The 25690-nt window shown below is 30.8% G+C and overlaps 1 protein-coding gene across 3 annotated transcripts in view; it reads right to left on the bottom strand.

Moving 5' to 3' along the window:
• LOC145277642 (uncharacterized) overlaps positions 1–25690 on the bottom strand; it is a 763829-nt gene that overhangs the window by 697410 nt on the left and 40729 nt on the right. The window contains exon 1 of one of the 3 annotated variants that reach the window (XM_080129222.1): positions 23306–23441. The exons of the other annotated variants lie outside the window; for them this stretch is intronic. The gene's annotated coding sequence lies outside the window, so the exon portion shown is untranslated. Of the gene's footprint in view, positions 1–23305; positions 23442–25690 lie in introns of those variants that run through there. 3 annotated transcript variants of the gene reach the window in all.

Below are 25690 nucleotides of genomic sequence, written 5' to 3'. Positions count from 1 at the left end.
TCCGGCTTAGTCAAATAGGTATAGGTCGGCGTGATAAACTCACGTAGAATCCGGCTTAGTCAAATACGTATAGGTCGGCGTGATAAACTCACGTAGAATCCGGCTTAGTCAAATAGGTATAGGTCGGCGTGATAAACTCACGTAGAATCCGGCTTAGTCAAATAGGTATAGGTCGGCGTGATAAACTCACGTAGAATCCGGCTTAGTCAAATAGGTATAGGTCGGCGTGATAAACTCACGTAGAATCCGGCTTAGTCAAATAGGTATAGGTCGGCGTGATAAACTCACGTAGAATCCGGCTTAGTCAAATACGTATAGGTCGGCGTGATGAACTCACGTAAAATCCGGCTTTGTTAAAAAAATATTATACTGGTTACTTAAGAAAGTGTAAATCCAGTAACTGAAATCATGATGTCATTGCCTCGGTGGAGGGCGAGGATGATTACCCTCTCTAGTATTTGAAGCAGTATGCCAGTCTACCAGTAGCCTGGTGGAAAAAATAACTTGCTTCACTGAGTTCCTGATGGAACGTAGAGCATGGGGACATTGATTGCTAACGGCCGGTTGACGCACCATTCAAGGAAAATTAGGGACTTCTGAAATTTATGAATACTCATAAATTTCGGATTGCATAGGGAGGGATGTGGCACTATTTCTTTGTGCCACTGTTTCTAACACACTCTGCAGCATGGACCAGTGGTAATTTGGTCATGAGCGTAGAGATACAAAGAAATCCCTTCCCATAATTCCCTTGCTATCTTTCTGTCTCTTTCCTGCACGACCATCATGATGTGAGGACGCATATTCCGTCTCTCCGTAAATGAGGGGGGCCACCCCCTCCCTCAACACTAGTTAGGGTAGGTTAGTTAGCTTCGAAAAGCCTATTGTCCACTTTTAAATTGTTTTTTGTAATATATATTGTATCTAATGTAAAATAAAATAGTTAGTTATACCTTATGTATATTACAATTGTGTCGCGTGTCGTTTTCTTGTGTCTGCCATGAATGCCTTCATAAATGTCTTAAGTCGAAAGGCGGTCCTGAGGACAAAGAGATGAAGATTCCCACCAGAATGCTACCAGGGTGAAGAGATCATCTTGAGAAAATAAAGGTGCCACACCCAGATTCAACATCTCAGGTATGATTTTCTTCTTGCTACACAGACCCTAATGACTGGCCCATCTTCATATCTTCATGAGACCGCTTTAAGACATTTACTATAACACGTCTGTCGGTCACACCTCAGTTACCGGTTGATAGTGGTATAATAGAAGAACCATACGTATTACTCAGAACATCCGAGGGTGAAAAATTTGCATAACCAATCTTTGAAGGTACATGCTGTTTACAAACGAAAATCTAATCTTTGCGATGTTCGCCCAACATAGTGCGCACTGCAACTACATTTAAATAAATAAATAATAGAATTATAATGGTGGGGCAGAACATCTTTACGAATAGATGGCAACATAGGCCTAGTTGAAAAAACAACACGCGTGTTCGATGCAAAATGACACCGTTGCACGGACAAAGAAATATGCTTAGTAAATCAGTCACTGATGTTACCTAGCCAAGGTAGACGTAAGTTCACAGGACATCGATTTGCTATAATGTCTTTGGGTTTATGAAAATTTGAAACTTTCTTATTGATAGTAGTTTCAACAATATCTAAAGGGTAACCATTATTACAGAGGGTCTTAGTGATAAATTTGAGTTCGTCATCCAAATTAACTTCAGAACAAATCATCAAAGCCCTATGTACTAAAGTTTTGATTAAATTATATTTTTGGTTTATAGCGCAAAAAGAGTCCCAACGCGTATAGAGACTCGTAAAACTTGCTTTACGATAGACAGAAGTAAGAAAACATGGGGATATCTTGGACACAAAAACATCCAAAAACGGAAGAGTAGAATTCGTTTCCTTGTCTAACGTAAACTTAAGGGCTGGATAAACGTTATAAAGGGACACAAAAAAAAGCATCCGCATTCGTCGTCAAATAAGTAGTAAGTGTCGTCAACGTAACGGAAATAAATGTCTGGTTTATGCAAACCAGACAATAGATAGACCCTCTTCATGAAAACCCACAAAGATATTAGCCAACACTGGTCCCAATGGGGAATCCATGGCCACACCATCCGTCTGTCTGTGCATAATATCGTTGAAACTAAATTCTACCGACATATTGGCGAATTTCATCAATTCTACAAAAATATTTTCTGGTATTGGGGGAGTCGGAAGTTTACTCCGATATAAAGCGTCAGCACAAATATTAATAATCTCTAATAATGGGATACAAGTAAAAAGGCTGGAAATATCGAAGGGACACATAAATTTGTCTGAATGAGCATAATTTTGTATAAAGTTAGCAAAGCTAAAAGAATCTTTAATACAATATGAACTATAAAGTTCCAAAACAGGTTCTAAAATAATTGTCAACCATTTTTCTAGCTTATGTTGAAAAGACCCTATCATAGATAATATGGGTCTCAACTGTACCCCCTCTTTATGGGTCTTAGGCAAACCATACAAACGAGGGCGAATAGAACCAGTAGGGCAAATTAAATCAGATATGAAAGTGGGAAGAACACCACTTTTGACCCATTTGACAAGTTGTTTTTGGAACTGGGTCTTGATAGAAACAGTAGAATCATGAGTATCTACCAGACTAAATTTAACAAATTTAGAGGTGTCCCCCCAAATAGTCAACATTTTATTGACATAATCCTGGTGATCCATAATGACAACGCCAGAACCTTTATCGGGTTTTGTGATGACATAAGATTTATTATGGCGAAGTGCTTTGATTATACGATAATGTTCACTTCGCCATTTTGCTTCACAAAACGAAATGGGTGTACCCGCATAAGAATGTGCGACGTCATTAAGTTTCTCCTTATTATCACTGACCATGGAGTCGGAAACAGGAGAAAGTCTTTTTAATTGAGAAAAAAAAAACTTCAAATTCAGCATGTATCTCTTCACGCTTTGGGGATATGGGAGGAATGCAGAAATCCAAGCCACGCGAAAGAATATTAAGTTCAAGCTCAGACAACTGCGCAGAAGAGAGATTTAAGACGTTCTAAGTAACAATAGGGTTCGTCGAGAAACCATATTTTTTTAAGAACAAATGTTGCAAATTCTTTTTTATTTTGTTAACAATAACCTAGAAAGTCTACGTTCGTGAATTATTGCAACATATCTAAAAATCTAATTTTGTCAAAAAACGACAAACTGCCAACCGAATCTTTCCACATTTCATGATATTTTTTGTTTAAACGTGCCAGATTACAAGAGAGCTTGTACAAAAAATTAGAGATAAAATCACTTTCAATTTTTTGTCCAGGATGTAACTTAGCTCGCTCTATTTTAAATAAAATAAAAGCGGGAAAAACTTTGTTGCCCAAGCATGAATTTAAGAAGGTCTGATTTGCCTGGACAGTTTTGATTTTACTTTTAATTTTTATTAATGCATTAAATCTATTGATATAATCAGGTGCGTTCCTGATCTTAAAATATTTTAAAATTTTCCGGGTCGTGCAGAATTTTATAACGGCTAAATACAGACCAAAAAGCATAATGAATATATATATATATATATATATATATATATATATATATATGTATGTATATTTGTGTGTATGCATTTTAGCACACGCAGCACGTAGTAGTTCACTGAGCAGTGATAGTGTGAAAAATATAGTTTTCTTCCATCGCTGTCGATGTCTAAAATATAAAATCTTTTCTTTTGATCTAATTTTTTTTTCAATGTTGAATCACCTAATCTAGCCTATTACGTAGCTCGGATTAATAGTTTTTCGCTGTTGTTGTGGATGAATGACTTATACAGCCGCGAAGAAAGTGGAATATGACATACTAATACCAATGTCCCTGAAAATAACCGCTGTCTCATTTCCTATGGCCACGCATAATAGATGAAGCTAGCGGCTTTTTTCTGTAGATTCTTTTAAATAAATAATGGTTCAGTGCCGAGTTGTTTTTATTTTCTTTATTTTCCGGTCTTTGCCAAAAAGGAGTTTCACAGCTCGTTTATATTTGTGCATGCTTGTCAGTTTGGCCACGCCGCTTTTGATGTCACTCTGTATATAACAATAAGCAGCGTCTGATGTCTGCAAGAAGAAAAATGTGCCAGGAAATAAGAAATAAACAAGTGCATTCAACGCACCCAAGAACTTTACGAGTTTAATCTCACATTCTGTCATATTAAAAAAAAAAGACATGCGCATCCGGTGTTCGGTTTGTTTGTTCATTTATTTATAAAATAAAATATTTACAAAATAAATAGTCATCCGATTTTCATAGATTTATCCGAGATTTATATTAGGATAAACATGTTAGTAAAATATGAAACAAGGCATACATATTTAGTTTAATCAAGATATACATTAATAATGCAGCATAATTTGCAAAACAGGATTACGAAAACATTATATAACACACATAGACACCCAGTTACACACATGAACATACACATAGACGCATACACACACACATAAGATTATTTATGTTTAAATATTTACCTACAATAATAATATGGACAGGGTCAGTTCTATAAAGAACATAGTAAGATTAAAATAGAACTAATGGGTCTAACTGTGGCCTATATTTACTCTATTTTTTTTAAATAAAAGGCTAACGGAAGGCGGAAAATATCTCGTGGAAAATCATACACCTCGATAATAGTAGACACAAGTAAATATTCCTCAAATCCGTTTTTGAAATTTGTATGTACCAAGATTGACTTTATATATATATATATATATATATATATATATATATATATATATATATATATATATATATATATATATATATATATTAGTGTTATACTGGAATAATTCCAGGAGGAAATCCGGGTATGAGAGCTCAATGTGGTAAACAAAGCAATAACATAAAAATATAACACGGAAATTACATAATTGCATCGACAATTATGTAATTTCCGTGTTATATTAATATATATATATATATATATATATATATATATATATATTGCATGGAGGTCACCACTTATCAAGTCCCGGGGTCACTCAAGGATAAGGGTTATTGCGTGTACAGTAATCAATGAAATAGTATTGTAGTAATCATTAGTATTGTAGATTTCATAGTGTCTTATTAAAGGGATCGGTTTGTCAGTAATTTGTTTATGTCGGACTATATACTAGCAAAAGTACCCGTATATATATATACTAGCAAAGTACCCGTCGTTGACTGGGTTCAAAACAGCCTACAGAAAATGGACTCTGATTTATGAAATATGATAGCTTATGAAAAGGAAGGATTGTAAAGAGATAGCTTCGAATTTGGGGGTATCAAAACCAAAGCAAAATATGAGGAAAGTAAAAATAAAATAGATAAACCCCATAATTTATTATATCGTACCTGTTCACACTGAAATACTTATCACAATATTCTGTGGATCTATATTAAAAAACCTTGTAAAACTTTGTGACATATTTCCATTCTATGGAGGTCAGACGCGAACGAACACCCCATAAATTTATTATACCATATTTCTTCAAACTGAAACATAATTATCAAAGTATACTTACGCAGATAGATATGTAAAGTCTTTATTAAAGTTTGTGCCTATTTCCATTCTATGGAGACCAGGCGCGAATGCAGACCCCACAATTTTATTATACCATCCCTATTTATGTTATGCATATTTATCAAAGTATTATGTACATCTATATAAAAAAAAAAACTAGAAACGCCTTTTTTATTTTTTAAATTATTTTATTTCCATACTTTGTGGACCAGGCGCGTACGCAGACCCCAGAATTTTAATGAATCATCATTATGCCAGATCAAACATACCCATTCCTGTGTCTCGATACATCTTCTATCATTTTTCGATCATTTTTCTATAATAGTCAACCATATAGGAGCCTATTCGTGACCAGACACACACACAGACGTTGAGCTTTATATTATAGATATACAGGGTGACCCAAAAAGACAGAGGACATTAAATTGTTTTTCTGAGAATTTTACAGTCAACAGAGAAAAAAGGCCAAAGACGCTAGTGTTTTGATGTGATGTTTTGAATATAATAAATTAGTTATGACCAAAGTTTCATTTCATTCAGAAAAAACACTAAGAAACGGGGCCTATTTATAGTTGGGGCCCGTTTTTGTGGGTCACCCTGTATATATATATGTGTGTGTGTGTGTGTGTATTATGCATAAATGTTAATTAATTTTACTCATCGACACTAATGTTTCGTGCTTATGCAATCATCAGTGAGGATATTTATAATTACTGCCACTCGAATTATTTGAACCTATTCAAAATGTTACTTTTGACACTGCAGTGTGGCGTTCAACTTCTAGGTCACAAAGAATTTAACCGAGAAAGATAAAATAATTTATCATACCCTGTCTGCTCATCCCTCAGCAAATATTCACGCGTGTGGTGATTTTAATGTTCAAAATGTTGAATGGCAAGTTCACTCAAATAAAACGGATGACGAAGGCCAATTTTGTCATTATTTCTTCCTCTCTTATGACCTAACTCTGAATATTAATGGACATACTTCGATACCCAATGCTGATGGACAATTATCAAATCTTTTAGATCTTTTTCTAACAATATGCACTGAACTGTGCTTATCCTCAGTTCTATTTTCGTTAGGATCTTATCATTCGCTTATCTCAATAAAGAAAAAATATATATAACAAAACCAGAAATATCCCTATGCATCGAATAGTATACTCATATTTGATGAAGGACTGAGACGGTTTCCTAACGTCTGTAAAAGAACTATTCCATGTACCCTATGTTTAAAAAGAATGTGTCTGATATAGTACAGTTAGACGACATTTTTTAATATGAGAAACATCCACCTCGCCCCCTAAATGGACCCGTACCTCTGATGGAATTAAAATCCAAAGTTTCCATCAATCTAAAAAGATTAATCGAGAACAAAACAAATACAACACTTTTTTATGGCAAAACTTAACAATATTAACATAAGTTAATACTCTTGTTTGAGAAAAAAATAAAAACATATTTGTTTAGAACAATGCCGATAGCCATTAGTCGCGTGCTCTCGTGTAATGAATGAATACGTGAATGTAGAATTGATATGAAATGCTTAAAGATAAACTAAAATGACCGGAAAATGGGCTGAAATGACATAAATAAATAAAAATTAAATTACTTAGAATTGCCCCGACTAATAACCGTAATTGAATTTGTTTTCGGGGGTGGGGGTGGGCCGAGGATCATTTAAAGAATTTTTTTTCTGGATTTGTGTCAGCCTTCCGCGGGAAATACCAGTAACTGCATCTTGCTAACACACACACACACACACACACACACACACACACACACACACACACACACACACACACACACATATATATATATATATATATATATATAATTTTATCATCAAAATGTACGTAACACTATCCACAGAAAAACAAAACCAGTAGAATGTTGACATCTATGACTCAATTATTGATAACTCATGCACGATATTTTTTTCATCAATTACCTTGAGTAAAAGGGGGAAAATCAATAGCGAATATTTGATAGCAAAATTACAGCATTTTAAAGTGAAAATTAAACCACCAAAATATAAGAATATATAAGTGCGTGATCTCCACATCTGACCGCATCGACTACATTTCTCCGGAGAAAAAAATTGACACTAATGAATAAGTGATATTGAAAACAGGAGTGTTTGTTTAGGTCATAACTTTTATAGAGACGCGTTAGAATGGCCATATCACCATAGAAAAAGACTATGTTCATGAATGCAGTTTTAGCATTACTATTCTAAATATGTTCTTTAAACCTAGTCATTTTGTATCTGCATAGATCTCACAGCCTTTCTTAAGTAATACTCATTGACAGTAGGCTGGGAAAAGGCTTTTCTTTTCTTTAGTGACTCCGTCTACCTGCCAGTATCAGGTTCTTAAGTGAGTTTACATATATCTGCTTGGTAATCAGTCAACATTAATAAAGTCTATATAACTTAAAACAATAATATAATGCTTTTTGTTGTGTAATTTTTCTACTGTGTTAGACTGATTAAAAATATGCCAACTCATACACCGAAATATTGAATGTGCAGAAATATTAATTATGACGAGTGAGCATGCATTAATCAATTTAAGTAATGATTTTTTTTTTACCTATTCTTAGACAAACAAATTTTATGTATTTTTAAAAACATTTTGTCAAATATTTCGACATCTGTCGAAAACTTGGAGAATTTTGTCGGTAGATTTTTAAAAGCTGTGTTGCATATCTTTCCTGGCGATGTATAGATTTTTGTTAGATGAATATTGTATAGGTAAAACATTCTCTAACACCGACTTGGACGCAATATAAATGAAAATGTCTGTAGCAATCCTGATGTAAATATATCATTGATTTAATTTAGACAAAGTAATTTAATTTACATTTAGATAACTTCTAAAACTATTTTCTTAACCCTGCGTGTGCAATATATTATAGGTATTATCTAACTTGGAATATTTTTTAATGTTTATGTTGGGGCATAATCCTATCATATTATAACTGGAATGTGATTATTTGAACAAGTAAGGTTATTGTATAAATTAAGTATGCTTTTCATGTTCACTAAAGGTTAATGTAATTTGTATTCTGGAAAGAGTATTTTCAAAATGGCGACAATGTTTATTGTATAAAAATCCCTCACAATACTTACTATTTGTGTCTAACATTTGTTTTCGGGCATTCTTTTCGTTCAGCTATGCAAACAGAATATTAAAACTAGTAAACATACTTGTTATCCAATCGTTACACAGCTGCTTACACAAAATCGACGCTACAATGACACACCAAGCGTGAAATGCACTCTTAAAGGGAAATTTAGAAATAGTCTCTAAGTACAAGCATATGAAAAAATGTGTCATAAAAACGTTGCTCTGAAAAGACTAAAAAACAAACTAAAATACGTTAAGCGTGTATAAACAACATCTCAATCGCTATTAATAATAATATCAATGATAACAAAAGGAGAAAGAGTAAACAGGAAAAATTAATCTAAAAATACATACATGCATAAAAACAAAGTTAAAACCCAATATATTTTCCCACATAATTCATTACTTTCCTATAAATACATATGTTTTTCATTATGCTGTCCAGCACATAATTCTGACACGGAAAATATTCAGATAAAAAAGAAGAAAGACCGTAACACGCGGTAATAAAAAAAAAAAACAAACAGTAAAAAAAAAAAACCTACGCACAAATCCGACAGGCAACAATATGACAATTCAACTACATTCATCTAGATATTACAAAATGAAAAAAAAAATAAACACAAACGCACATGTGCACATACAAACACAGGCAGACATATGCCTAACGTAAAAAAATTAGAAAAAGCACATATATCCACATATGCCTATAAGAGTAATAAAGCATGGTATGAAGTTGGGTGTACATTTGAGTATTTAAAAACAATTAAACATCTTATCTATCTTAATTTCATTATCTGAGGAATCGCACGGAATATATATATATATATATATATATATATATATATATATATATATATATATGCATGAATACATATATGAGTATGCGTGCATCTGGGTAGTAATGTGAATATGTATGCATGTGTTTATACATGGGTGAACGTTTGTACACATGTATAGCTATGTCTGGATTTATATGAGTGTATGTGTTTATATATATATATATATATATATATATATATATATATATATATATATATATATATATATACTCGCAATACAATTGACACTGAAAATTAGGTTAAACATAACCACTGCTTAAAACATAATGTATAAATATACACACATAAAATATAAATATACACACATATACAGACGTGTATATATATATATATATATATATATATATATATATATATATATATATATATAGATAGATAGATAGATAGATAGATAGATAGATATGTCTGTATTTGTGTGTATATTTATACTTTTATGAATATGTATATTTATATAATTGTGTATGCGTATATGTGAGTGTATGTATGTATGTATGTATGTATGTATGTATGTATGTATGCATGCATGTATATGTACATTAGTACCTCACAGGAGATCTATGTCTCCACTGATATGTATATATATATGTGTGTATATATATGTGTATATATCTATATGTGTATGTATTTATGTACATGATTATGTGTGCATGTGTATGTATGTCTGCATTTAGACGTATGTATGTTTGCATGTACATTGTATATATATATATATATATATATGTATATTTTTATATTTTGTGTACAGAAAGTTGTTAGTTGAGACAGGTCATTGGTACCGTCGGTTTCGAGCCCGATAATAAGGCCCGTTTAAGGTATCCTTATCGAGCTCTCTTCAGCCAATATTCGTCTATCTTATAACCGGAAGTGTGAAGTATATATACCTCGCGAGTCCACGTTCAAATCTCGTTTTGTTTAATCCCCCCCTTTTTTTTTTTTTTTTTTTTTTATCTATCTATATCTATATATATATATATATATATATATATATATATATATATATATATATATCGGGTAATGTAATACCTAATTTTCAACTTTGAATTATTTAAATTTAAGATCTAATTTCGAAAAAATGTTTTTTTTAATATATGAATCGATTTTAATTTGAACCCCATTTAATTTTAAAATCTCTTTCCTTATGTATAAAAACTTTAAAATCTGTATTGGTATCGGTTAAAAACTTAAAAATTCGTTTAATTATATCGAACATTTAAAAATTTCCAAAAATACGTTTAAAGTTTTAAAAAATATATTTTTAATTATATCGAATCACGTTTAAAAATTTCGAAATACGTTTAAAAATTATTTTTTAAAAACCCAAATCTTTCAAGGTTTGGGGAAGTGAGTATTTATCTATCCTAAGTGATTTCCCTAGTTTATTAACATTATTATATTTTTCTATAGTTTTATGTGTTTTAAATTCGAAATAGATTTTTTCTATAGTTTTATGTGTTTTAAATTCGAAATAGATTATAAATTACATTTATAAAATATTATATATATATATATATGACATTAATTAAAAATCTATAATATAATTGCGATTAAAATCCAAGTTTACCGACTAATTATTTATGTATTTACAATTTTTTTCCTTATATATATATATATATATATATATATATATATATATAAAAACAACATCTAAGTGTTGTTCTTTTCATTGATCCAATTTATTAGGAGACCCTTCCTTCTATGTATGCAACTTTTCAAAGCTTCATTCCTCACATTTAAACATTTTATTTTTGGGTCATGAATGGACCGGAGGATGTAGTACTTCTCTGCGTTACAGAGTGAGCATTGACTTAATTCCGGGACGTAGGCTGGTCTATGCTCTATTTTTCTCCATTTTATGGAAAAGGGTGTATTTTTTTCTTTAAGCTCCCACACGCGGGTAGCTAATGCTGTATTCATCCTTGTTTTAGCTCTAACGGAACAATCCACAAATATACCGGAAATATATATAGGTATGACAAAAGGCCAATTTAAACAAAGGTATTATGCACATATGAGCTCCTTTAGAGCTAAAACAAGGATGAATACAGCATTAGCTACCCGCGTGTGGGAGCTTAAAGAAAAAAATACACCCTTTTCCATAAAATGGAGAAAAATAGAGCATAGACCAGCCTACGTCCCGGAATTAAGTCAATGCTCACTCTGTAACGCAGAGAAGTACTACATCCTCCGGTCCATTCATGACCCAAAAATAAAATGTTTAAATGTGAGGAGTGAAGCTTTGAAAAGTTGCATACATAGAAGGAAGGGTCTCCTAATAAATTGGATCAATGAAAAGAACAACACTTAGATGTTGTTTTTATATATATATATATATATATAAGGAAAAAAAATTGTAAATACATAAATAATTAGTCGGTAAACTTGGATTTTAATCGCAATTATATTATAGATTTTTAATTAATGTCATATATATATATATATAATATTTTATAAATGTAATTTATAATCTATTTCGAATTTAAAACTATAGAAAAATATAATAATGTTAATAAACTAGGGAAATCACTTAGGATAGATAAATACTCACTTCCCCAAACCTTGAAAGATTTGGGTTTTTAAAAAATAATTTTTAAACGTATTTCGAAATTTTTAAACGTGATTCGATATAATTAAAAATATATTTTTTAAAACTTTAAACGTATTTTTGGAAATTTTTAAATGTTCGATATAATTAAACGAATTTTTAAGTTTTTAACCGATACCAATACAGATTTTAAAGTTTTTATACATAAGGAAAGAGATTTTAAAATTAAATGGGGTTCAAATTAAAATCGATTCATATATTAAAAAAAACATTTTTTCGAAATTAGATCTTAAATTTAAATAATTCAAAGTTGAAAATTAGGTATTACATTACCCGATATATATATATATATATATATATATATATATATATATATATATATATATATATATATAGATATAGATAGATAAAAAAAAAAAAAAAAAAAAGGGGGGGGATTAAACAAAACGAGATTTGAACGTGGACTCGCGAGGTATATATACTTCACACTTCCGGTTATAAGATAGACGAATATTGGCTGAAGAGAGCTCGATAAGGATACCTTAAACGGGCCTTATTATCGAGCTCGAAACCGACGGTACCAATGACCTGTCTCAACTAACAACTTTCTGTACACAAAATATAAGTACGCTCTTAAAATTTGGATTTTCCTTTTAATTGAGCACTCTGCTGGAATTCTTTTTCCAAAAAAACTAATCATAATTATATATATATGTATGTATATGCGTATGTATCTGTGTGTGGATGTGTGGATATGCACATGTGTGTATGTATGTGTATATGCGCATGTGTTGGCATATGTATTTACTCTTAACTACCTAAAAACAACGTATTGTTAAATCAAATGACGAATCGACTTATCCTGGCTACTACAAACATTCGAAATGGAACTTCTTACTTACTAAACGCATATGACACGTACACAAGTCCGTTCTCTTACTTTCTCTCTCTCTCTCTCTCTCTCTCTCACACACACACACACACACAGAAGCGTTTACTTTTATATATATACTAGCATGGGTGGCCGGCGTTGCCCGGATGTTTGGAGGTGTATGTTGAGCAAAGAAAAAAAGGTCATTTTTTTTTTAATTTCACACCTATTATGGCCCCTTAAAATTTATTGTTTTGGGCTCAAATCAACTTATAAAGTTAGATCCATGTTCAAGAAACCTATGTCTAAAATTTCAAGTGTTTAAACCTAAAATTGGCGGAGGAGATTCCTAGAGTTCTCAAAAGTCAAATTGTTAAACGTTGGCACCTTAACACCCAAATTTATGGCCGAAAACCGATCACATCGATTTTCCCAAATCTCAGTACCCTGTATATCAAATTTCGAGTCTGTAGTCTTAAAATTGATAGAGTTATTGCGTAAGGAAATGTACACACACATACACACAGATACGTTATCTTATAATATATATATATATATATATATATATATATATATAAATACATGCATATATACTAGCATGGGTGCGCGGCGTTGCCCGGGTGTTTGGAGGTGTATGCTGAGCAAAAATAAAAAACAATAACAAAACAGTCAATTTTTTAAACTTTGACCTCTATTATGACCGCCTTAAATTTTATTGTGTTGGGCTCAAATCAAATTATTAAGTTATATCCATGTCCAAGGAACCTATATCTAAAATTTAGACCACAAATTTTCGGAGGAGTTTGGTAGAGTTCTCAAGGGTCAATTCGTTGACCCCTTAACAGCCAAATTTCTGGCCGAAAACCGATCACATCGATTATCCCAAATCTCAGTATCCTGTACATCAAATTTCGAGTATGTAGACTTACAATTGACAGAGTTATTGCGTAAGGAAATGTACACAGACAGACACACAGACACACAGAAAGACACACAGGTACGTTCACTTCACTTCACTTCACTATATATATATATATATATATATATATATATAGGAAATTTATTACTGTGAGTCCAGAATGAGTTTACAAATTGTTTCAACTAGAGGAAAATCCTCAAAGAGAGGAAAAATCCAACTAGCATCATCAGAATTCATAGATGGACTAAGTTATAAAGTCAAATAAAAATGGAAAGATCGTAGATAAAGGGGAGTTAGAAAAGAAGGGGGAGTGGTGGGGAGAGGACGTTGGAGTTTAAAGTAGTAGGAGTGTATTAAAAAAGAGAGGGGTTTATAATTAAATATTAATTATGTGTAAATTCTTATATACGTGTTTTTTAACAGTTTAAACTTAAAAGACGCTACTTTTGTTGATAACGGCATAAGTAACAGTTAATTTAAAGGATCACCATGGCAACAGGTTGGAAAGTTAATGTTAGTGAAGGAACGGGTTGAAAATGGGGTTTAAAGTAATTTAGCCGGGCGGAGAGAGATTGAAAGATATTTATTGTTTATAAAATGGAAAGAAAAAGAAAAGGAAAAATAAGTTAATGAATTATACTTTACAGGTTTATTTTAATAGTGTGATGATATATATATAATTAAATATAATAAATAAATTAGCCGGGCAGGTAGAAATAATACGTTACAGGTTTATTTTAATAAAATAAAATAAAATAGGTGAAGGAACGGGTTGAAAATGGGGTTTAAAGTAATTTAGCCGGGCGGAGAGAGATTGAAAGATATTTATTGTTTATAAAATGGAAAGAAAAAGAAAAGGAAAAATAAGTTAATGAATTATACTTTACAGGTTTATTTTAATAGTGTGATGATATATATAATTAAATATAATAAATAAATTAGCTGGGCAGGTAGAAATAATACGTTACAGGTTTATTTTAATAAAATAAAATAAAATAGGTGAAGGAACGGGTTGAAAATGGGGTTTAAAGTAATTTAGCCGGGCGGGGAGAGATTGAAAGATATTTATTGTTTATAAAATGGAAAGAAAAAGAAAAGGAAAAATAAGTTAATGAATTATACTTTACAGGTTTATTTTAATAGTGTGATGATATATAATATTAAATATAATAAATAAATTAGCCGGGCAGGTAGAAATAATACGTTACAGGTTTATTTTAATAAAATAAAATAAAATAGGTGAAGGAACGGGTTGAAAATGGGGTTTAAAGTAATTTAGCCGGGCGGGGAGAGATTGAAAGATATTTATTGTTTATAAAATGGAAAGAAAAAGAAAAGGAAAATAAGTTAATGAATTATACTTTACAGGTTTATTTTGATAGTGTAATGATATATATAATTAAATATAATATATATATAAATAAATAGCCGGGCAGGTAGAAATTATACGTTACAGGTTTATTTTAGTGAAATAAAATAAAATAGGTGAAGGCTTAAGTAAGTAACTTAAATAATAGAAAAAAAACAACATTTTTAATAAGTAACACACAAATATAAGCACACGCATAAATATGTACAGCAAATGCACATACGTAAATGGGGGAAAAGCACATGCGTGATCACACATACACATATATATATATATATATATATATATATATATATATATATATATACATATATACATATACATATATACACAAACATACATATACAAACACATATATATATATGTACACATACACAGATACGTAAAAATACACGCATATATACATATATAAACATATATGCAAGTACACATACATCCAGATGCAAACACTTACACATACATACATATATACATATACATACACATACATATACATACATATAAATATAAATTAGCTGGGAGGGGGGGAATTGAAAAATATTTTATAAATAATTTTTAAATTTTCAGGCGTTGTAGTTGAAGGAAAGAGAGAAAGAGAAAAATATAAATTAATGAATTATAAGTTACAAGTTTATTTTACTAATATAGAAATAGGTAAGAATATCAGTAAGTTAATCCAATAATAAAATTCATAAAATTATTAGGGAGATATTTATAATAAGTGAATAAAACACATACACACAGAAAAACACACACACAAAAATACATGTAGAAGATACGTAACCAAATACAAATATATATAAAAAAAAAAAAAACACATACATATACACACATATAGAAGATACGCACAAACACAAATACATATATATACATACATATACACACACACATATATATACACACATATAAATACATACATACACACACATATACATACATATACAAACACACACACATACACACGCACACACACACATATATATATACATGTGCACATATATATACACATATATATATATATATAAATTAGCTGGGCAGGGAGAAATTGAAAAAATTAATTTATTTATTTTTTTTTTTATTTTTTTTTTTATTAATTTATTATTTATAGTTTTTGAATTGTCGGGCGTTAAGTTGGAAGAAAGAAATGAGAAATAGAAGGGTAAATAGGTGAATTATACGTTATAGGTTTATTTAATAAAGTAAAAAAACTAAGGATATAAGTAAGTTAATTAAATAATAAAAATTAATATAATTATTAATAAAATGTAGATAGTAAGTAGATAACAAAAACACACAAATACATACACATGAGTACACATGTAAAAAATACACACATCAATGGGGGAGAAGCATGTGCTTGAGTATATGTACAAACACAAATACGAAAAATATGTAAATAAGCTTCGTGTTAAAAAATATGATAATTATTATTGAAAGAATTAGTAAGAGGTAAATATAAGAGAAAAGCGTATTATATATGTTATATGTAGATGGTAAATTAAATAATTAATTAAAATAGAAGGTAAGTAAATGATTAGTTGTTAACAAGTAGATAATAGACCGAGAGGCAAGTCGAAGGATACCAATTGTGATAAGTACGTAATTGAAATAATAGAAATCGAGACCTGATTATGGAAATAGCCAATAAGAGACTATGGGGCGAGAACCTTTAAATAATGACATAAGGAGTGATTAAGGCAAAGGGGGGGGTACAAAAATGAGTTTGGTAAAGAGAGATGTAGCTAAAAAATGGTGGGATAAATAGGTGGGGGTTCTGTGGAGGGGTTCTTTTAAAATGAATGGGGGACTATATAGTTTAGGTTGTAAATAGGGTGTGTGTAATTCGTTAGTGTTAGATTTTAGGGGTGGGTTATAGTTATTATTAGAAGGGTGAGAAGTTGCTTAAGAGGTGGGATTTATAATGTTTACAATTAAGTGAGGTTTCAGTTTTTTTATTTAGAAGTTTATCTCTATCTCTAAAATTAGTAATCAGTAATTTTTCAGTTAAGCATAAATAACATGGGGAGTTCAGTGATTTACAGGTACTAGCTCTATTAAGAATTTCCCAGCTAATAATTGGGGTGAGGTTGTTTCGGGTAAGTAGTAGATAGTGGTTAGTTAATGAAGTACTATTTGGGTGGTTGGGGTTATTTAGGGAGCATTTATGCACTCTAAATCTGTCTTTGAACGTGGTGCTTGAAAGGCCAATGTAAAATTTTTTGTTTTGTGGATCTTCAGCAGGGGCAATAGTTGCTTTGTAAACCACATTTGTTGAGAGACAATTTTGCTGGAGCGGGCATTGGGGTTTGTTAAGGCAGTTACAATTATTTTGACCATTGTTATTATAGTTGTGGTTATTTAGTATTTTATTGTTGTGTTTTTTAATTTTATTTTCTAGATTATTTGTGCAACTGTAGCTAAGCTTAATAGTGTTCTTATTAAAAATTTTATGTAGAATATTACTAGGGGGGAAGTGGTGATTAAGAAGCATGAAGAATTTTTTACCTAATTTAGTTTTTATCATATTATTATAGGGAGGGTTAAACCAGAGGACTTTGCGGGATCTGTTATTCCTATTTGTATTGTTGGGTTTATTAGGGTCCAAGTATGTAATATTAGGGTTGGAATATCCAGATTCCTTTAAAGCATTTTCAAAGAAGGGTTTGTGTAGGTTAAAAATGCTGGAGTTAGATGAGTTTGTGCTAAGCCTTTTTTCTATTGATTTAGGGATATGTTTAATAATGTGTTTGGGGTGGTTGGACATAGGGTGTATATATAGGGGGTATGTATTATTTTTAGTGTATGGTTCATAAGTATTATTAGGGAGGTTAAAGGTAACATCTAGAAAATTTACTGTTTTTAAGTTGGAAGTTACTTCAATCTTTAGATCCATATTCTTCAGTTCCCTGATAATGTTCTTTTTAATGCCTTCGCACTTTGGGTCGCTTGCGTTTTCAACAATGATAAGGCCATCATCTCTGTAAAGTCCCACGTTGTTGTTGGGGATAAATTTTGTGATATTATATAGGATGAAAAGGCCTACTAAGTCAGTAGCCTCAGCTGCATCAATCATTGCGATGGGTGCTTTTGATGCAGCTGAGGCTACTGACTTAGTAGGCCTTTTCATCCTATATAATATCACAAAATTTATCCCCAACAACAACGTGGGACTTTACAGAGATGATGGCCTTATCATTGTTGAAAACGCAAGCGGCCCAAAGTGCGAAGGCATTAAAAAGAACATTATCAGGGAACTGAAGAATATGGATCTAAAGATTGAAGTAACTTCCAACTTAAAAACAGTAAATTTTCTAGATGTTACCTTTAACCTCCCTAATAATACTTATGAACCATACACTAAAAATAATACATACCCCCTATATATACACCCTATGTCCAACCACCCCAAACACATTATTAAACATATCCCTAAATCAATAGAAAAAAGGCTTAGCACAAACTCATCTAACTCCAGCATTTTTAACCTACACAAACCCTTCTTTGAAAATGCTTTAAAGGAATCTGGATATTCCAACCCTAATATTACATACTTGGACCCTAATAAACCCAACAATACAAATAGGAATAACAGATCCCGCAAAGTCCTCTGGTTTAACCCTCCCTATAATAATATGATAAAAACTAAATTAGGTAAAAAATTCTTCATGCTTCTTAATCACCACTTCCCCCCTAGTAATATTCTACATAAAATTTTTAATAAGAACACTATTAAGCTTAGCTACAGTTGCACAAATAATCTAGAAAATAAAATTAAAAAACACAACAATAAAATACTAAATAACCACAACTATAATAACAATGGTCAAAATAATTGTAACTGCCTTAACAAACCCCAATGCCCGCTCCAGCAAAATTGTCTCTCAACAAATGTGGTTTACAAAGCAACTATTGCCCCTGCTGAAGATCCACAAAACAAAAAATTTTACATTGGCCTTTCAAGCACCACGTTCAAAGACAGATTTAGAGTGCATAAATGCTCCCTAAATAACCCCAACCACCCAAATAGTACTTCATTAACTAACCACTATCTACTACTTACCCGAAACAACCTCACCCCAATCATTAGCTGGGAAATTCTTAATAGAGCTAGTACCTGTAAATCACTGAACTCCCCATGTTATTTATGCTTAACTGAAAAATTACTGATTACTAATTTTAGAGATAGAGATAAACTTCTAAATAAAAAAACTGAAACCTCACTTAATTGTAAACATTATAAATCCCACCTCTTAAGCAACTTCTCACCCTTCTAATAATAACTATAACCCACCCCTAAAATCTAACACTAACGAATTACACACACCCTATTTACAACCTAAACTATATAGTCCCCCATTCATTTTAAAAGAACCCCTCCACAGAACCCCCACCTATTTATCCCACCATTTTTTAGCTACATCTCTCTTTACCAAACTCATTTTTGTACCCCCCCCTTTGCCTTAATCACTCCTTATGTCATTATTTAAAGGTTCTCGCCCCATAGTCTCTTATTGGCTATTTCCATAATCAGGTCTCGATTTCTATTATTTCAATTACGTACTTATCACAATTGGTATCCTTCGACTTGCCTCTCGGTCTATTATCTACTTGTTAACAACTAATCATTTACTTACCTTCTATTTTAATTAATTATTTAATTTACCATCTACATATAACATATATAATACGCTTTTCTCTTATATTTACCTCTTACTAATTCTTTCAATAATAATTATCATATTTTTTAACACGAAGCTTATTTACATATTTTTCGTATTTGTGTTTGTACATATACTCAAGCACATGCTTCTCCCCCATTGATGTGTGTATTTTTTACATGTGTACTCATGTGTATGTATTTGTGTGTTTTTGTTATCTACTTACTATCTACATTTTATTAATAATTATATTAATTTTTATTATTTAATTAACTTACTTATATCCTTAGTTTTTTTACTTTATTAAATAAACCTATAACGTATAATTCACCTATTTACCCTTCTATTTCTCATTTCTTTCTTCCAACTTAACGCCCGACAATTCAAAAACTATAAATAATAAATTAAAAAAAAAAAAAAATAAAAAAATAAAAAAAAAAATAAAATTAATTTTTTCAATTTCTCCCTGCCCAGCTAATTTATATATATATATATATGTGTATATATATGTGCACATGTATATATATATGTGTGTGTGTGCGTGTGTATGTGTGTGTGTTTGTATATGTATGTATATGTGTGTGTATGTATGTATTTATATGTGTGTATATATATGTGTGTGTGTATATGTATGTATATATATGTATTTGTGTTTGTGCGTATCTTCTATATGTGTGTATATGTATGTGTTTTTTTTTTTTTTATATATATTTGTATTTGGTTACGTATCTTCTACATGTATTTTTGTGTGTGTGTTTTTCTGTGTGTATGTGTTTTATTCACTTATTATAAATATCTCCCTAATAATTTTATGAATTTTATTATTGGATTAACTTACTGATATTCTTACCTATTTCTATATTAGTAAAATAAACTTGTAACTTATAATTCATTAATTTATATTTTTCTCTTTCTCTCTTTCCTTCAACTACAACGCCTGAAAATTTAAAAATTATTTATAAAATATTTTTCAATTCCCCCCCCTCCCAGCTAATTTATATTTATATGTATGTATATGTATGTGTATGTATATGTATATATGTATGTATGTGTAAGTGTTTGCATCTGGATGTATGTGTACTTGCATATATGTTTATATATGTATATATGCGTGTATTTTTACGTATCTGTGTATGTGTACATATATATATATGTGTTTGTATATGTATGTTTGTGTATATATGTATATGTATATATGTATATATATATATATATATATATATATATGTGTATGTGTGATCACGCATGTGCTTTTCCCCCATTTACGTATGTGCATTTGCTGTACATATTTATGCGTGTGCTTATATTTGTGTGTTACTTATTAAAAATGTTTTTTTTTTTCTATTATTTAAGTTACTTACTTAAGCCTTCACCTATTTTATTTTATTTCACTAAAATAAACCTGTAACGTATAATTTCTACCTGCCCGGCTATTTATTTATATATATATTATATTTAATTATATATATCATTACACTATCAAAATAAACCTGTAAAGTATAATTCATTAACTTATTTTTCCTTTTCTTTTTCTTTCCATTTTATAAACAATAAATATCTTTCAATCTCTCCCCGCCCGGCTAAATTACTTTAAACCCCATTTTCAACCCGTTCCTTCACCTATTTTATTTTATTTTATTAAAATAAACCTGTAACGTATTATTTCTACCTGCCCGGCTAATTTATTTATTATATTTAATTATATATATCATCACACTATTAAAATAAACCTGTAAAGTATAATTCATTAACTTATTTTTCCTTTTCTTTTTCTTTCCATTTTATAAACAATAAATATCTTTCAATCTCTCCCCGCCCGGCTAAATTACTTTAAACCCCATTTTCAACCCGTTCCTTCACCTATTTTATTTTATTTTATTAAAATAAACCTGTAACGTATTATTTCTACCTGCCCAGCTAATTTATTTATTATATTTAATTATATATATCATCACACTATTAAAATAAACCTGTAAAGTATAATTCATTAACTTATTTTTCCTTTTCTTTTTCTTTCCATTTTATAAACAATAAATATCTTTCAATCTCTCTCCGCCCGGCTAAATTACTTTAAACCCCATTTTCAACCCGTTCCTTCACCTATTTTATTTTATTTTATTAAAATAAACCTGTAACGTATTATTTCTACCTGCCCGGCTAATTTATTTATTATATTTAATTATATATACATCATCACACTATTAAAATAAACCTGTAAAGTATAATTCATTAACTTATTTTTCCTTTTCTTTTTCTTTCCATTTTATAAACAATAAATATCTTTCAATCTCTCTCCGCCCGGCTAAATTACTTTAAACCCCATTTTCAACCCGTTCCTTCACTAACATTAACTTTCCAACCTGTTGCCATGGTGATCCTTTAAATTAACTGTTACTTATGCCGTTATCAACAAAAGTAGCGTCTTTTAAGTTTAAACTGTTAAAAAACACGTATATAAGAATCTACACATAATTAATATTTAATTATAAACCCCTCTCTTTTTTAATACACTCCTACTACTTTAAACTCCAACGTCCTCTCCCCACCACTCTCCCTTCTTTTCTAACTCCCCTTTATCTACGATCTTTCCATTTTTATTTGACTTTATAACTTAGTCCATCTATGAATTCTGATGATGCTAGTTGGATTTTTCCTCTCTTTGAGGATTTTCCTCTAGTTGAAACAATTTGTAAACTCATTCTGGACTCACAGTAATAAATTTCCTATATACTGCTCTGACTACACATTGAGCACTTTAGTCCGGTTTTTTTTACCACTGGTAAATAAATATATATATATATATATATATATATATATATATATATATATATATATATACTAGCATTTCAGCTCGGCGTTGCCCGGGTGTTTGGAGGTGTATGCAGAGTAAAAAAAAAACACACAAACGGTCATTTTTTTGTTAATTTTACCCCTATTATGACACCTTAAAATTTATTGTTTTGGGCTCAAATCAAGTTATTAAGTTAGATCCATGTCCAAGGAATCTATCTAAAATTTCACGTGTTTAGACGCAAAATTGGTAGTGTTCTTAAAAGATTGGTAGTGTTCTTAAAAGATTGGTAGTGTTCTTAAAAGTCAAATTATTTAACTTTACCCCCTTAACAGGCAACTTTCCAGCCGAAACCTGATCACATAGATTTTCCCAAATCTCAATACCCTGTACATCAAATTTCGAGTCTGTAGAGTGAAAATTAACAGAGTTTTTGCGAAGGAAAATGTACACAGACACACAGACAGACACACAGAAACACAGCCAAGTTCACTCTTATATATATATATAGAGAGAGAGATAAATATAAGGATGGCTAGACTTTGTAGGGCTACTTTCGTGAACATTTTTTAAACGTATTAAATGCTTTTAAAATATTTAACAAAAATTACCTCTCAACTGTAATCCAACTTACAAGACCAGTACTTCCCTTTTTCTATGGAATATTCGGCATTAAAAAATACAACACTGGTTTCTATTCATATAACTTTTTTTTAAAAAACACAGCTTCTTGAAGCCAGCCTTATGACTGGGCTGATCGCCTCAAGGTGGGCGAAAAAAAAAATTCGGCACGCCACACTCGGGGAAACAACGCACACAACTTCAATAATAAGCCGTGATCCGCATCGACGATTCAATCCATAATTTTCTCAACCCACAAGATGCAGAACGTGTTCCCTACGATCAAAATAAACCAGTTAAATATGTTTTCTTAGCAATAAACAAACTACTTCTTGCGCATTGCTATTTCGCTATGTGTGAGTTTCTAGCAAAGTTAAAATAACATACATAACAAATCGTGTATCTGTGTTAATATACACACACACATGCATATATATATATATATATATATATATATATATATATATATATATATATATATATATATATATATATATATATACTAGAAATTCCGATGGTTTTGCTCGGGCCCTATGTACTATTCATAACTTTATGTGCATCTTTTGGACTTTGACCCATTGGAAGCCAAATTTTCAGCAAAAATAAACGATTAAAAAGTTTGCCTTATGTCTGAATACACTTTATGTAAAATATGACATCTTTAGACAAAACATTATCTCAGTAATTGAGTAGAGACCGTAGAGATCAAATTTCTTTTAACTATGACCCCAATTATGACACCTTAACATGTATTGTCCTGGGCTGAAATTCAATTATCAAGTTAGATCCAAGGACTGCATATCCAAAATTTCAAGTGTTCAGACCTCAAATTGGCGGAGGAGTTTAGTAGAGTTCTCAAAGGTCAAATTGGAGAACTTTGACCCTTAACAGCGACATTTCTCGCCAAAAGCGGATTTTTCCAAATCTTAATATTCCGTATCTAAAATTTCGAGTCTGTAAACCGAAAATTGACAGTTATTTGGTAGGGAAATGTACACAGACAGACACACAGACAGACAGATATTTTCACTCAGATAGATTGGACGCAATACGTAATAATGATTGAAAAATCTTAAAAAAACAAAATAAGAATCGTGCGCCTCCACCGAGAATCGGAACCAAAACGTTCAGCTCACGATTTATTTTTGCTGCTGTCGTGAATAACTAGGCTATGAAGTTTCGCATGTATTCAGATACTTATATATGAAGTTTCCTGTCTGTAGACGAAATCTCTAGGAGGAGTTTTGTAGGAAAATTTTCTTAAACAAAAATATATACGTATACATAAATATATACGGAAACAGTTTTGTGTTTACTATAAACTTTTTACGCAAGGATTATGCAAGTGTAAATTATGTAGAACATCTGCATGAATGTAATTACACGTGATAGTTAACTAAAGATGATCATCCCATTAGAAAATCGAATGAACTAATAGGGAATTAATTAAAATATGCAAAGAGGCTAGATCTTTTCTTAGTGAATGCAATTCCACAACCCATATATAAGAAAATTGTATTTTTTTTTTTAAGTAAATAGAACAGAGGCTTGCATTTTTTCTGTTGTTCTTGGCCTTCGGGCCGGGATCAAAGTGTAGTATCTTTTCTGCAGATGCTGCACTTAAGGTAATTTTTCCCAGTCAATGGAGGAGAAACCCTCTATACTCGGAGAATTACTGTTTTTGGACCCAACCAGAGTACCCCTTTTGCCTTTTTTTTCGGGAAGCTGGTTTAACACCACATTTAAAACGATCTTGTGTCACATTTTGTTTTGGTGGGAAAATAAATAAATACGAATAGAAAAGAGGGGTTTTAATATGAATATCAATACACACACACAAAAAACAAATTTATATGAATACACACACACATATATATACTCCTATGAATTCGTTTCTCTTTTGTGCGTATTAATATTCATATTAAAAACCCTCTTTTCTATTTATTTCCAAAGAAAATAGAATTTTCTCATATATGGGTCGTAGAATTGCATTCACTAGCAAAAGATCTAGCTAATTTGCATATTCTTTTGAATATTCATTTTAATTAATTCCCTATTAGTTTTTCGATTTTCTTATTGAATGATCATCTTAAGTCAACTATTACGTGTAATTATATTCATGCAGATATTCTACATGATTTATACTTGCATAATATTTGTGTAAAAAAGTTTATAGTAAACATAAAATTGTTTCCATATATATTTATCTATACGTATATATTTTTTATTGCATCTATATATATATATATATATATATATAAGTGAACGTGTCTGTGTGTGTGTGTCTCTGTACATTTCTCTACGAAATAACTCTGTCAATTTTTAGTCTACAGACTCGAAATTTGATATACAGGTTACTGAAATTTGGAAAAATC

This window comes from Euprymna scolopes, chromosome 6 (assembly GCF_053919585.1).
Source record: "Euprymna scolopes isolate OS-2025 chromosome 6, ASM5391958v1, whole genome shotgun sequence".
NCBI lineage: Eukaryota > Metazoa > Mollusca > Cephalopoda > Sepiida > Sepiolidae > Euprymna > Euprymna scolopes.
This window is presented reverse-complemented; position numbering and strand designations above follow the sequence as displayed.